Genomic DNA, 13,011 nt, shown 5'->3' on the forward strand with positions numbered 1-13,011 from the left:
CCGGTGCCTGCTCCCTTTCCCCGGTCCTGATTGTGCACTATCCTTCTCCAGACAGCTCTGCAGTGACCAGTGAGTCACCCTAGAAGCCTTCCTCTTCCTCACCTCCCTCCTCCATCAGGCATAACCCTTGGCGGGTCCCGTGCCTGGGGTGGCTGGCACCCTGGGGCTCTCCATAGTCACTGCTGCTGCCCTAGCCCAGCTCTTCTCACTCGATCCAGTTGGTGTCCACCCACCAACCCTTCTAACCCTAAATTAGGAGAAACCAAAAGTCAACTTAGGCTGAAATATATAGGCAAACCAAAAGGTTTCATTACCGATAATGCAATGAACCTACCACCAACCCTAAGACACAAAAACTTGCTGATGAAATCAAAGCTCTCTGTGTCCTGCTTCTGACTTACTCCACCCTCCAACCTCTTCCTTCCCATTCTCAAGTGACTTCTTTTTATTTTTTCCTTTTCAGTGTGACCTAACGCGATCACTCCGTTTAATGTTGTAGTTCAGAATTCAAATCCTCCAATAACTTCTGCTCCTTTTTTTTTGTTTTTAATACATTTTATCAGGGCAAGGAAGTTCTCTTCTGTTTCTAGTTGTTGCCATGAACAACTTTTGAATTTTATTGAAAGCTCAGTGTCGACTGGATGCTTCTGTAGTTTTTCTCTTCTAATCTGTTAATGTGGAGTTTTATAGAACAAGATATCCTTGCATTCCTGGGCTAACATGCAGGGTTTTAATCAGATGATTAACATGATCTGATTTACATTCTGTAAAGTTCACGCTGGCCTCTGTGTGGAGAATGCATTGTAAGGAGCAAGAGTGAAAAGAGAAAGATTAGCCAGAGGGCTGTGACAGTCCTCCCACGGACAGAGGACAGGGGGAGTAGAAATGGAGATAAGTGGGAGGATTAGAAAGATATTTTGGAGATAAAACTGACAGAACTCATTGAAGGATTAGAGGAAAAGGGAAGGATTCAGGGTGATACTGGGTTTCTGGTTTGAGCAAGTAGATGGTCCCATGGTCTGGGAGGACAGAAATGAAAGTTCCGTTTTAGACATGTTAGGAATCAGATGTCAATTGGACACTTAAGTACAGATACGGAGGAGAAAGTTAGATATCTGAGGGAGCAGCTCAAGGACCAGTCTGAGCTGATGGTCTAGATTAGGGAGTTTAAAGCCATGGCCATAGATGTGAGCAGCAAGGGAAAGGGTGAGTTGGAGAGACGGGGACACAGGGCCAAGCTCAGGGAGCTGTGGTATCGGTCGGGCAACAAACAAAGGGGCAGCAAAGGGGACTGGACACAAGGAAGGTGGAAGGGTGGGAAGGGTGGGATGAGAAGACCAGAGGGGAGAATGGCAAAGACAGGATGGCCAGTGGTGTGGTTGGCCAACGGTGTGAATGGTCAGCGGTGTGAAAGCTGTTGCGAGGTAGAGGGTGACGAGGGCAGAGGGGTGTCCAGTGGTGACCAATGAACATTTCCAAATGTTGTTATTTTGTGCAGTCAGTATGTGAGAGAAAAACCAAGGACCACTTGCACTAGCACTGGATAAAGCAGACATCTCCTTAGCCCCCTGTATGAATTTCTGGAGGGAGGGAGGGCGATATTTCTAAATGCCTACTTAAAAGAACACCCCTAGATTTGCCTCTGGTCACCAGGTCCCAGGGCTCTTGTGGCTGTGCTATACCATCTTTAGTTTGATTTTGCCATCTCTTAAGCTTGACTCATGGAGCTATAAATACTAGTTTCACACACACTGGGCTCGTTCTACATGTAATGTACCCTGAAGGACCATGGGGTTCACAGAGAGGAGCGCTATTTACCTCTGCCCTGAAGGCCCATTTAAAAAATGAAACTGAGTTTAAATTACCTTCATTCAGACACTTTCATGACATACCCTTTGAGATAACGTTTACGACTGACATTGGAAGTCCTTGCTATGGGATGCCAAGACAATTGCGGGCACAGGCTGTAGGTATACATGCAGGTTACCAGGACCTGAGAGGCAGCTTTGGCTTAACTGGGTGGCGTTCAAGCTTCAAGTTTCTGTCTTACGATTTATGTTTGGCAGAGAAAGTGGTAAGGTTCTCCTCTCAGCCATGCTCATTTAGTTGTTCCAATTTCAACAAGCCTTCCCTTTCTTAAACAACCAAGATGATTCTCAACAAAGGCGATTTTCTGCTTCTCTGGTTCAATTCAATTTATCTTTTTAAAAGCCATTAGTACCCCTTTAGAGTTCCTTTAAGCCCGACTAATTGTGCCTGAGTTCAGGAGTTAAAGCTTCTCTCTATTCATTTAGACAACTGCAATAATATCTAATTAAAGTCCAGGCCAGACCAAAAAATGTACATTTTCAGTAACATAGTCTTAGCTTTTGAGTATTTAAACTTCCACTAGTGAAAGAAGAAAGGGAATCCATTTTTATTTTCAGGCATTCCCAAGAAGGGTGTATTTCTAATTAACCAAGCATCAGAGGAATTGAAAACTAGTACAACTAGAGTATTTAAATATGCATTAAGAAAAATTCCACTATTCACTTGAAACTAGTTGGTAGACCTACGTGTATCGGAAACACCATGGAGCTTGTATTTTTCCTTTGTAAACCAACACTACTGGTTTACTTAAGTGCAGTAAGGCAATTTGAGCTCACCAACTTGCTGATCCAATTAGACAGACCTTTGTACATTGTGGACAGCTTTAGAGAAGATCTAGGTTTTTGGAAAAACAGCTGGCCTTGGGGTGCTCTGTGTTTCCAGGAGAGAGACCAGTTGAAAGGGAATCATAGAATTTTAGTGCTCAAATCATCTTAGAATAGTTACTCATGGTTTTACAGGCCAACAAACTCTTTAATGGCAAAGGCAGGATTTGTAAAGTTGATAATTTTATTCCCAGCCCTTTGGACTTTTGAGGCAGGTGGCAGAATGACTGAGCTAAATCCCTGGCTGCCCTTTGGACTTTTCATTAGAGTGATGGTTCTTGACCATGCAGCACATTTGAATTATATAGGGAGTTAAACCAAACAAAAACAAAAACCTTCAGGGATAGAGACTTATGGCTGGGAAGCTGGTTGGGTACTGGAACTTTTAAACATTCCCTTTCCTCACTCTGGGTAGTAGAGGCAGGGAAAAGGGCAACTGAGTTGCAAGGTACATACTACATATTTACAAGATACAGCACTCTAATCCAGTTGACCCCACCTACTACTGGTACAAACTCCTGGGTTAAAGGAGACTTATTGAAGTTCAACCCCCAGACTTCATTTTTGAGTTACAACATATAGCATTCTTTTCTTCAGTGTAGAGGACCTGGAACTGATTTCACCTTGGCTCCTAGACTATTGTATTCATTTGGGAAACAGAATGGCCTTGCAGAAATGTACAGGTTACAGGAGCTAAAAGAATCATCTCATCTCCTAGGAGCCAATTAGGATTCCTGAATGGGGAAACTCCCATTGAAAAAAAAAAGAAAAGTAAAGCACCAGGAAGAGAAACACTGAGAATTACTCTGAAACACTTCCCATGGAATCTGTGAGGGTGGGAGGCTCTAGGAAAGTTTGGCAGAAAGCTGAGCAGCAGTTTGACAGGCAGTGAGTACAGGAGACAGAGTGACCACCAAAACCCAGCGCCATGACACAACCTGAGACAGCCAGACACGTAAACACATATGATGTATTGATTTTGGCAGTGGCTCCCATAACTTTATATGTCAGAAGCCAACCAAGTTCAAAACCATTGGCAGCCCAGGTCTAAAGTTGAACTGAGAGCTGATAGGCCCAGTAGGCCTCCTGCTCAATTCTGGAGGCTTGTATCTGCTTTGAGGGTCTAGCACCTGGCCGAAAAAGTGAAAGAGCCATGAAACATAAGCCCTAGCTTGCTAACCTTTCTCAACAGTTCCTAATAAACCATTCACTTAAAGGAGTTGAAAGTTTCCTCTCTTCTATTGGGTGGTGAGAAATAAAAAAGCAGCTCCCTCAACCTGTCTAACTGGTTCTGACACTTGTTACAGGTCCAGCACCTTTATATAATATATAACCAGGGACACCAATCCCAGTCTGTTTGGCTCTGTTCAGGGCAATGCCCCAAATCCTGCAACACACACACATAATCTCCAAGCATAGACTTTTTTTTTTGCCTCTCTCTAACAATCCCAGAGGTTTTAGGGTCACATGTTCATCTTCAGGATCTATGGGAAAGCAAATCATTTTAAGAGAAGCATTTCGTAGTAACAAAGAATAGTAAGAGTGACATGTGAATGACAATCATAGAAACAGCCAATTAACTGGTAAATCCCTGTTGTCTGCAGGCTGAACCAGGAATGCAAGTGGGAGGCAGGAAAGCAGCTGCAGCCCAATTAAACTCAGTAGCTCAGACACCTCAGGAGGATTCTCACTTCTGGTTTACCTAAACAGATCTGTTTTCTCGGAGATCTTAGGGGACTGCTGAACAGAAGCACTGGCTCTGATGATTTCCTCCTTTATTACTGGTGGCAACTGAGCTAAAATATGCATATAAGCGAATGGAGAGGATGGCAGGGTGAGGAGCCTCAAAAACTCAGTTTTCTTGGCATCTGGGTAGAAGAGAGTTGGCGGCTGCTCGATCCTGCAATAAACCAGACTGAAGAAACTATGCACACACACAACCCAACAGAGGGAGGACAGAGAATGAACAGAACTGGCACTCACTTAGCAAATCTGCGAGAGTCCGAATGATCCTTCAGTTAATGAGCTGGAGATACCAAATACCTCGTTAAGAAATGAACTCGAAGAGAAAGACGATCTTATGCAACCCAAAGAGTTGGCCGTCCTGGTCAGGCTTCTCTCTTCCTGTGTCTAGCACATTTGGTTCCCCCATATTTCCTGCATATAAAGAGAGTTTTCCAACTTCAATGCCTGAGTGAAATAACCATAGATACTTGCTCAGGGCTTGTTTCCTGCCCATAGCAGTGCTCCGCTAAAGCAGTTTCTCATCTGGCCCTGCACCATCTGGGTCAGCATCACTACTTGACTACTTGACTTTTTACCCCCAATCTAGAATCAAAACCTTCTTGGTGCCCACAAACCTGTAACTATTTTTAGGAAAATTTAAAACTTTGTTTTACTATTTATCATGAATATATTAGAGAGAGTAGTGTAATGGACCTCGTTTCCATCATTCAGCTTCAACAATATTCTGTTATTCCTGTCTTAATTCTACCCAACTGCACCATGTTTTTTGTTATCGTTGTTGTTGTTGTTTGGTACCGTGGATCAAACTCTGGTCCTTGTGCTTGTGAGGCAGGTGGCGGAACCACTGAGCTAAATCCCCGCCCTTGTACCACACTTTTGGAAGGGGTGAGAGAATATTTAAAAGTGAATCCTAGACATCTTATCCTTTCATGCATCACTTCTTCAGTGTGTTCCTCCAGATGAAGGGACATCCCAGCCTCCCTTCCCTTTTTTTTTGAGGGTCTTAAGTTGCCCAGGCTGGCCTGGAACTTGCAGTCTTCCTGCTTTAGCCTTCCGAAGTGCTAGGACTACAGACATGTGTCACCACACCCACTTTTTTATTCTTTTAACATAACCACGATGCCATCATCACACTCAACACTAGTTATAATTTGTTAATATTATCAAATTCCCAGTCCACATTCAGTCTTTCATAGCAGTCTCAAATATGTCTTTTTGCATTTGTTTTTTTCAAGTCAGGATCTCTGAAAAAAGAAATCCACATACTGTGTTTGGTTGGTATGACTCTTTTAGTTACACTCCATTATTTTAGGGACATTTATTTGTTGAGGAAACTGTAGCATTCCTCCTGTAGAATTCCCTATATTCTGGATTTAACTCATTGTATCCTCATGGTGCTGTTCTTAACATGTTCTCCTATCTCTCTTATTTTCTGTAAGCTGATGGTTGAAGCCTGATTAGATTCAATTGTTTTTTTGGCAAGAATATTTTACAGGTGGAGGAACATTATTCCCAGCTGTTCTACTGCTAGTTAAAATTCATCAGTGGGTTCAAGTGCTGTCAGCGTGATCTACTCATTATAAAGTTGTCCATCAACATTTTATTTAATAGTTTTAACAGCCAATTTGGTCATTGCCTGGTTCTGTTTCGTGGTGATTTTCTAATTCTCCTTCCTCCTGCATTTACTAGCTGTGATTTTTCTACAGAGAAGAAGTTTCTTTTGCAAGCTATTTGGTTACCAAGAGATATATTCTATACAGGAAAGGCAAGATAAAACCTTTTATATTTCCTTTTATTTTTTATTTTTATATTTATCAGAATGATTGATGCCCTAAAACTCCCCAAAGATGGCCAGTGAAGTTTTCTTTCTCACGGACTCTTAAGTTTTTACATATTTGATGTGGTTTAATCTATACTGTTGTTATTCTTTTTCATGTTCAGGCTGTCCTGTCTTTGTCCAGCGGAGGTCACTTCAAGTTGGTTTCTGGGTTGGTTCATAGGAGCCCATAGTGTCGATAAGTTTCTTGATTTTAGGTATGACATGATGGTCCAGGTCCATTCACCCTAGATCTATAATTACTCATTTTTCCAAGGAGCTGTGATTCTTTTTAGTGGGAAATAGTACTTAGAGTTACAAGCTGGGGTCTAGGGATGCTCATTGGTTATCACTGGTTATCAATCTTGGACAGAACTAGGACACTTGCACTACTTAGAGAAAGATAAATTATAAGTTTATAATTATATTTCCAAAGGCAATCTAAGATTTCTTTGTGCCTATGTTTATCCTCACAATATTGTAAAATTCTTCTGTTCATATCTATAGTAGCAACTTGATATACAGCTAAATTTGCTTTAGATTTTTAAACGAACTTTTCATTTTTATGTCTTTGATGTACATAAAAATGGTGACGATAGTACAGAGTTCCCACATATGCCACACCCAGTTTATCCCATCATTAACATCTTATATTGATGCAGTGCTTTTGTCACAGTTAATGAGCCAATGGTGAAACATATGAAAGTTCACAGCTTATTTGGATTTCTTTAGTTTTTATCTGATGTCCCTTTTCTGGCCCAGGATCCCTGCTAGGACACCATATTGCATTTGGACATCATATTTCCTTAGGCTCCTCTTGGATGTGACATTTTCTCAGACTTTTCTTATTTATGATGACCTTGATAGTTTGTAAAATGTCACTCAGTTGGGATTTGTTTGATGCTTTTCTCATGACGAATGTGGGATTATGTGTCTGGGGAGGGAAGACTGCAGAAATAAAGTGTCAGTTGCATCACATCCTGCCGAGCCTACATCCTGTCAACGTGATGCTGACGTTGATCACTTTGCTGAGGTGGTGTCTGTCATGTTTTTCCCTGTGGCTTTACTCTTCCTTCCCCTTTTCATACTGTACCCTTTGGAAAAAAGTCATTATGCATGGCCTACCTTTAAGGAGTAGAGAATTCTACTTTATCTCCTTGAGGGTAGATATCTACATAAATTATTTGGATTTTTTTTACATAAAAGATTTGTCTGCTCTGTTATTTATTGAAGTTTTCTTTATGTCAGTATAAAATCGTAGCTATTTATTTTATATTTGAGATTATAATCCAACTCTTTTATTCAAATTGGTCTAACATTGGCCTGTGGGAACTCGTCAGTTTGTTTTTGTGTCCTTTTTACATGTCCCCATAATTCTTTTTTGAGCACTTCCTTGCTTTCTGACATGACAAGAAGCTCCATAATTGTCTTGGATATTTCCTACCTCAGTGGTAAAACTAATCTTTTCTCTACAGAGCCTGGTTCCTTTTGTTAGAGAACGGTGTTAGAAACCAAGATCTGGGTGTTAGGTGTGCTACTTGCTACTGAGTCTTCTCAGCCAATGGGCCAAGGAAAGAGAAGTGTACGTACTAACCTGTGTATATAGACACATGTGTAAATATTTCTGTGTATAACCATCTGTGTCTATATTAAGCTAAACATGAGTTCATACTAGAGTCTCTACTGTCAGTCTATTGCCACAGGGATCATTCTGGCTTCCTCTCCTTGCTTCTCTGTGACCTCCCACAGCAACAGTGAGAGCATGGCTCTGTTCCATTTTACTTAATTGTCCAATTCCAGGATCCATATATAGCTGTTTCTGTTTTTAAATGTTTTCCTTAGCTTTAATTTGGTTTTTGAGTTATGTAAAGTATTTGATTTCAGAGTCAAAACTATAAAGCAAGATTCATTCAGGGAGATCTCTTAATCCCCACTGATTTCTCCCTACAGAGACAATAATTTTTATTATTTTTCAGTTTATACTTTCATTGTTTCCTTGTGAAAATATGTATAAGCAAATATAAGCGACCTATAATCCTAGCACTCTGGGAGGCTGAGGGAGGGGGACTGGAAGTTCAAGACCAGCCTGGGCAACTTAGCAACTTAGTGAGACCTTGACTCAAAAAAATTTAAAAAGGCAAGGGATTTAGCTTAGTGTAAAGGCTCTGTATTCAACTCCCAGTACCATATCAAGAAAAGCAAATATATAAATATTTATATATTTATATGCTCCATCCATTCTTGGGCAAATGGTAGCATATGATATGCATTTTTCTTCACCTTATTTTTTTGTTCACTTAACAATAGCTCCTGGAGATCATCCAGAACAGTCTGAAGTGATCCTTCTTCATTCCCACATAAGACTCTTTATATGGGTGTACCATAATTATTTAGCCAGGCTTCTATTGATTGACATTGGCTTTTTTTTTTCCTTCCAGATTTTTCCTTTTATAAACAATACTACAAAGAATAGCTTTGCACATACAGAATTTTTGCCGGTGTATCTTCAGGATAGATTCCCAAAAGTGACATTACTGAGTGGAAAAGAATGTACATGTAATACTGTTAGATGCTGCCAGGTTCCCTCTGTAAGAGAGGCGTCATTTTGCTTTCTCCTCATCAGTGTCTGAGAGGTTGCTTTTCCCTGCAGCTTTGTAATCAAAATATGTTGTCACACTTCTGGGTTTTTGCCTGTCTGACAGGTGATAAATAGTGACTCAGTGAGTCTTCGCCTATCCTTATAATGAGGTCCGGCATCTTTTCATCCATTTAAGCATCACTTATTTTGTTATTATTTGGTGAGCTGTCTGTTTATACTCTGTGCATTAAAGTTTGAGAACTATTGCCATGATGAATACAAGAAGAGACAGAACACAGACTCTTATCTGGAAGAAAGGACAGGGGCTTACCCACATAACATGCCCCCCAAAACAACAGAGACACAGATGGCATGAGTTCAAGCTTGGAAGTCCTCAGCAAGGAGAATGTTTTAGGAGCTCAGAGACTAGAGATGGCTGTAAAGTTAGGGAAAGCTCCTCACAGAGCTCGGAGTTTGAGCTGGGATTTGACAGCTATCTGGGATGGCATAAGCAGAAAAGAGGAGCGCAGGGGATGTACCAAAAGTAAGTTGAGAGCAACAAATGTATGAATATAGGGAGAGAAAGTGGTCCGCCTACCTATGAGGATTGTGGGCTCTGGAGTCAGATTTCCTGGGGCATTCACAGTCTCCTTTATTGGCTGATTTCAGATATTTCATCTGTAAAATGGGAATAATAATAATAATAATCATATCTACATCAAAAGATTGTTGGGAGGATCATATAATGAAGTTATCCTCGGTGGTCTGCGGGTGATTGCTCCAGGATCTCCACCAATATCCCCAAGGATGCCAAGATTTGCTGATGCTCAAGTCCCTTCTATGAAAGGGCATAGGGTTTTCATATAACATATACACATCCTCTCATAAACTTTAAACATCTTTAGTTTACTTATAATATCTAATACAAGGTGAATATTACATAAATAGTTGTTTTTACTATATTGTTTAGGGAATAACGACAAGGGAAAAAGTCTGAATGTGTTCAGTACAGATGCATTTTCTAAAAAATATTTTCAAATTACATCTTGTTGGATCCACAGATGGGGAACTCATGGTTACAGAGGGCAGACTGCATAATGCGTAGCACAATGAATGTTCGGTGAATATTAGCTGTTATTACAAAGCCCAGAGGATCACCTGACGGAAGTGAAATGTTCTGTTAGGAATTGTGAGAGCTTTGGTTGAAAAATATAGATGAGCTCAGGTAACAAGGAACATCAAGCCTCCAGGCTTAGGAGTTTAGATTCAGTCTAAGAGGCAAGAGAAAGCCAGAGAGGGAGCTCTTAAAGAAAGAGTATGACATCGCGAACACTTCCTTAATCTGTGTATAACCAGAATGTTGAACAAGGAGGACCCTTGAAATGTAATCACAAAGAGACTTTGGACATCTACCATCTCATCAAAACAGGGCAAGTTCTTCTCCTGCTCATGGTTTCAATTTAATAATGAATAATGTACAGGACCAATGTAATAATAAAAATTTCAAAGTTAAGCCTCATCTATTTTCCAGCAGATTGCCTCCAAGTGGCAAAAAGGTGGTGCTACCTTCTAGACTCATCTCTTCTTGTCCTTCTGCTGACTGTGACTTCTGGCTCCTCTATGGCTGAAGGAGGCCAGGGTGACAGCTAAAGGAAGCAGAAAGTGCTTGTGTGACTGCTGCTATTCTAATAAGCTGGGCCTTCAGAATTTGGGGACTATCTTAGGGTTGACACACTCACGGGCCTCACCCACCCTTGGGAAGAATGGCATCCACAGCCACATCACACATTGCACTTGCAGAAATCTCTCAGTCTCCATTCCCAACTCTTTTATACGATACAAGTGGGAGTTTCTTGAAAGTCTAAGAATTTGCTTGGCTGCTGACTTTGAAATTTTTTGCATGGTTGTATTTCAAGATGCAACATCTATTGTCTTCTTGCCTTAGTGAAACTGAGACAGAAGAGTCTAATTTTAGTATCTTGTTGGACACATGTCCCCAGCATAGCACAGTACCCTCCCATCAGTGATTAGTGACTGGTGCATTGGAAAGATGGATCTAGCTGTTTGTAATGAGGCACTGGTATGAGGTGGAAGAAAAACCACTTTGGATCAGGCATGATAAGAAAAAAATTTGAGTAGATTAATCAGAAAAGAGAAAATTTAGAAGGTCAAAGTGGTTTTCCTTAATGTAGGTAAGGAAAAAGACTATCACGTAGGAAAAGGAAATACAATTCATTTTGTTGAAAAGGAAGTATCAAAATGAGTGGGTAAATATGCAGAGAAACACATTTGGTTTCAATACAAGACTTTCCCACTCTCGGTGGCAGGATAGCCTGTTCTTGCAGTGAGTGCCCCTTCACTAGGAGTGTACATGCAGAGACTGGATTCCCTCTACCCATCAGCCTGTTTCACCACAGACTTCCCCTCTCAGGAAATGACATCTACTGCCTGAGCCCAAACCTAGAAGTCATCCTGAATCCATCTTTTCCTTTGTCTCTAAATCCAGCCCAACCACAAACCCTAATACTTCCACCTGTAAAATATCTTAACATATGTTTGTTCACTTGTCTCCAATTGCACTGCCCTCACCTGTTCCAGGCTGCCATTATCTCTCAGCTGGACTCCCTATGTCTCCTCAGGAGTCGCACAATCCATTCTCCATACATTAAGTAGCTAGAGTGATCTTATGAAATGCAAAACAAATCGTATCACTGACTTGCTTAAAAGTCCACCCCTCTATGGCTTCTCCTTGAACTTAGACTAAACCTCCAAGTTCTCGGTCCACCCTACAAAGCCCTGTATCATCTGGACATACCTGCCTGTCTAGACTCACCTTTTCAGTTCTCCTCTGAGCCGACTGCACTTATAACACATGAACCTTTTGGGGCTCGCACACAAAGCTAGGATCATTCCCACACAAGGACCTTCACACTAGATGTCCCAACCTGGGCTGTTCCTGGAGCTTAGCATGGTTTTCTCTTTCTGTTCCTCTGGAACCAAACTGGAATGGCACTTTCTTGGAGATGATCTCTCTAATCACTCATTTAATGAAGAGTTTCATCCTGCCTCCATCACTGTGGAAAATGATTTCACTATTTATGTATTATTGGTCTGCCTGAGTATAATATACACTGCATGAGAAGAAGGACTTTTGCCTTCTTTGCCAGGTCTTTGTCCCCAGCATGCATAACAGGTTCTCACTAAATATCTGCTGAATAAATGAGTGATTGGACATTAGAAAGAAAATTCCAGTCATAAGAAAAGGTGAGGCTAAACCTCTGATGTCACTTCAAAGTCTGTATGTTGGGTGAATGAATTAATAGAAATGAAGAAAGAGGATTATATCTGAGATGTGCTTGGAAAACAAAAGTGATGAGACATGATATATTGCCTGCACAATTGGATATATGACCAACTCAAGAATAGAAACCAGGAGAAATTTGGAAAACTTCTGAAAAGTGATTTTTCACAGGAAAAATTTTAAGGTAACTTTTGGTCATGTTGATTTTAGATTGAAATATGCCAACAGAGTTTGGGGAAGGAAGTTTGGGCTAACAGTGTGACTTGGGAACTATAAAGCGAAGTGTTGATCATTAAGCTGGGAGACCATGCTCATTTGGAGATAGTTGATGACAATAAAAGTAGAGAAGCTCCCTGAGCACAGGGCCAAGCCATGAGCAAGAGCTGAGACTCAATACAAATGACAAGAGACTGAGAAGAGAGAATGATGCCAAGAAGATAAAGCATGCAGAAAGAGGAGGAGTTTTGGGAGCCCATGTCCAATAAATTTAGAACAAAAATTTCAAACAAGAGGTGAGGGCAAAGTGAGAAGAAACTTTTACCGGTTAAACTTGGGCATGTGAGCGCGCGCGTACACACACACACACACACACACACACAGCATATAGCACAGCAAAGATAGGACAGAAAACGTGGGTGACCTTTAAGGGAAATTTCACTAATATAGTGGAATAAAAATCATATTTCAAGAGATTAGAGAGGGAATGAGTGGTGAGAACATGGATAAGTAGATGAAGAAAGTGCCAATCATTTAAAGATAGATACAGGAGAGGCAGACAAACTGAAAAGCGGCTGGAATGGAGGTGTATAATAGGGTGTCTGGGGGTTTAAAGTTGGGGTGTAGCTCAGGGGTGGAGCACTTGCTTACCCTGTGTGAG

The 13,011-nt window shown here is 41.0% G+C and overlaps 1 long non-coding RNA gene across 1 annotated transcript in view; it reads right to left on the reverse strand.

Moving 5' to 3' along the window:
- Nucleotides 1-13,011, reverse strand: part of LOC110350982 (uncharacterized) — a 55,541-nt gene that overhangs the window by 20,173 nt on the left and 22,357 nt on the right. Inside the window, exons 4-5 of the long non-coding RNA XR_015452043.1 lie at nt 9,432-9,511; nt 4,677-4,850 (exon numbers count right to left, since the gene is read on the reverse strand). This is a non-coding gene — a long non-coding RNA (uncharacterized LOC110350982). The remainder of the gene's footprint in view (nt 1-4,676; nt 4,851-9,431; nt 9,512-13,011) is intronic.

This window comes from Heterocephalus glaber, unplaced genomic scaffold (genome assembly GCF_053883595.1).
Source record: "Heterocephalus glaber isolate CG9 unplaced genomic scaffold, H.glaber_assembly_v1.0 deba00001442, whole genome shotgun sequence".
Lineage (NCBI taxonomy): Eukaryota > Metazoa > Chordata > Mammalia > Rodentia > Bathyergidae > Heterocephalus > Heterocephalus glaber.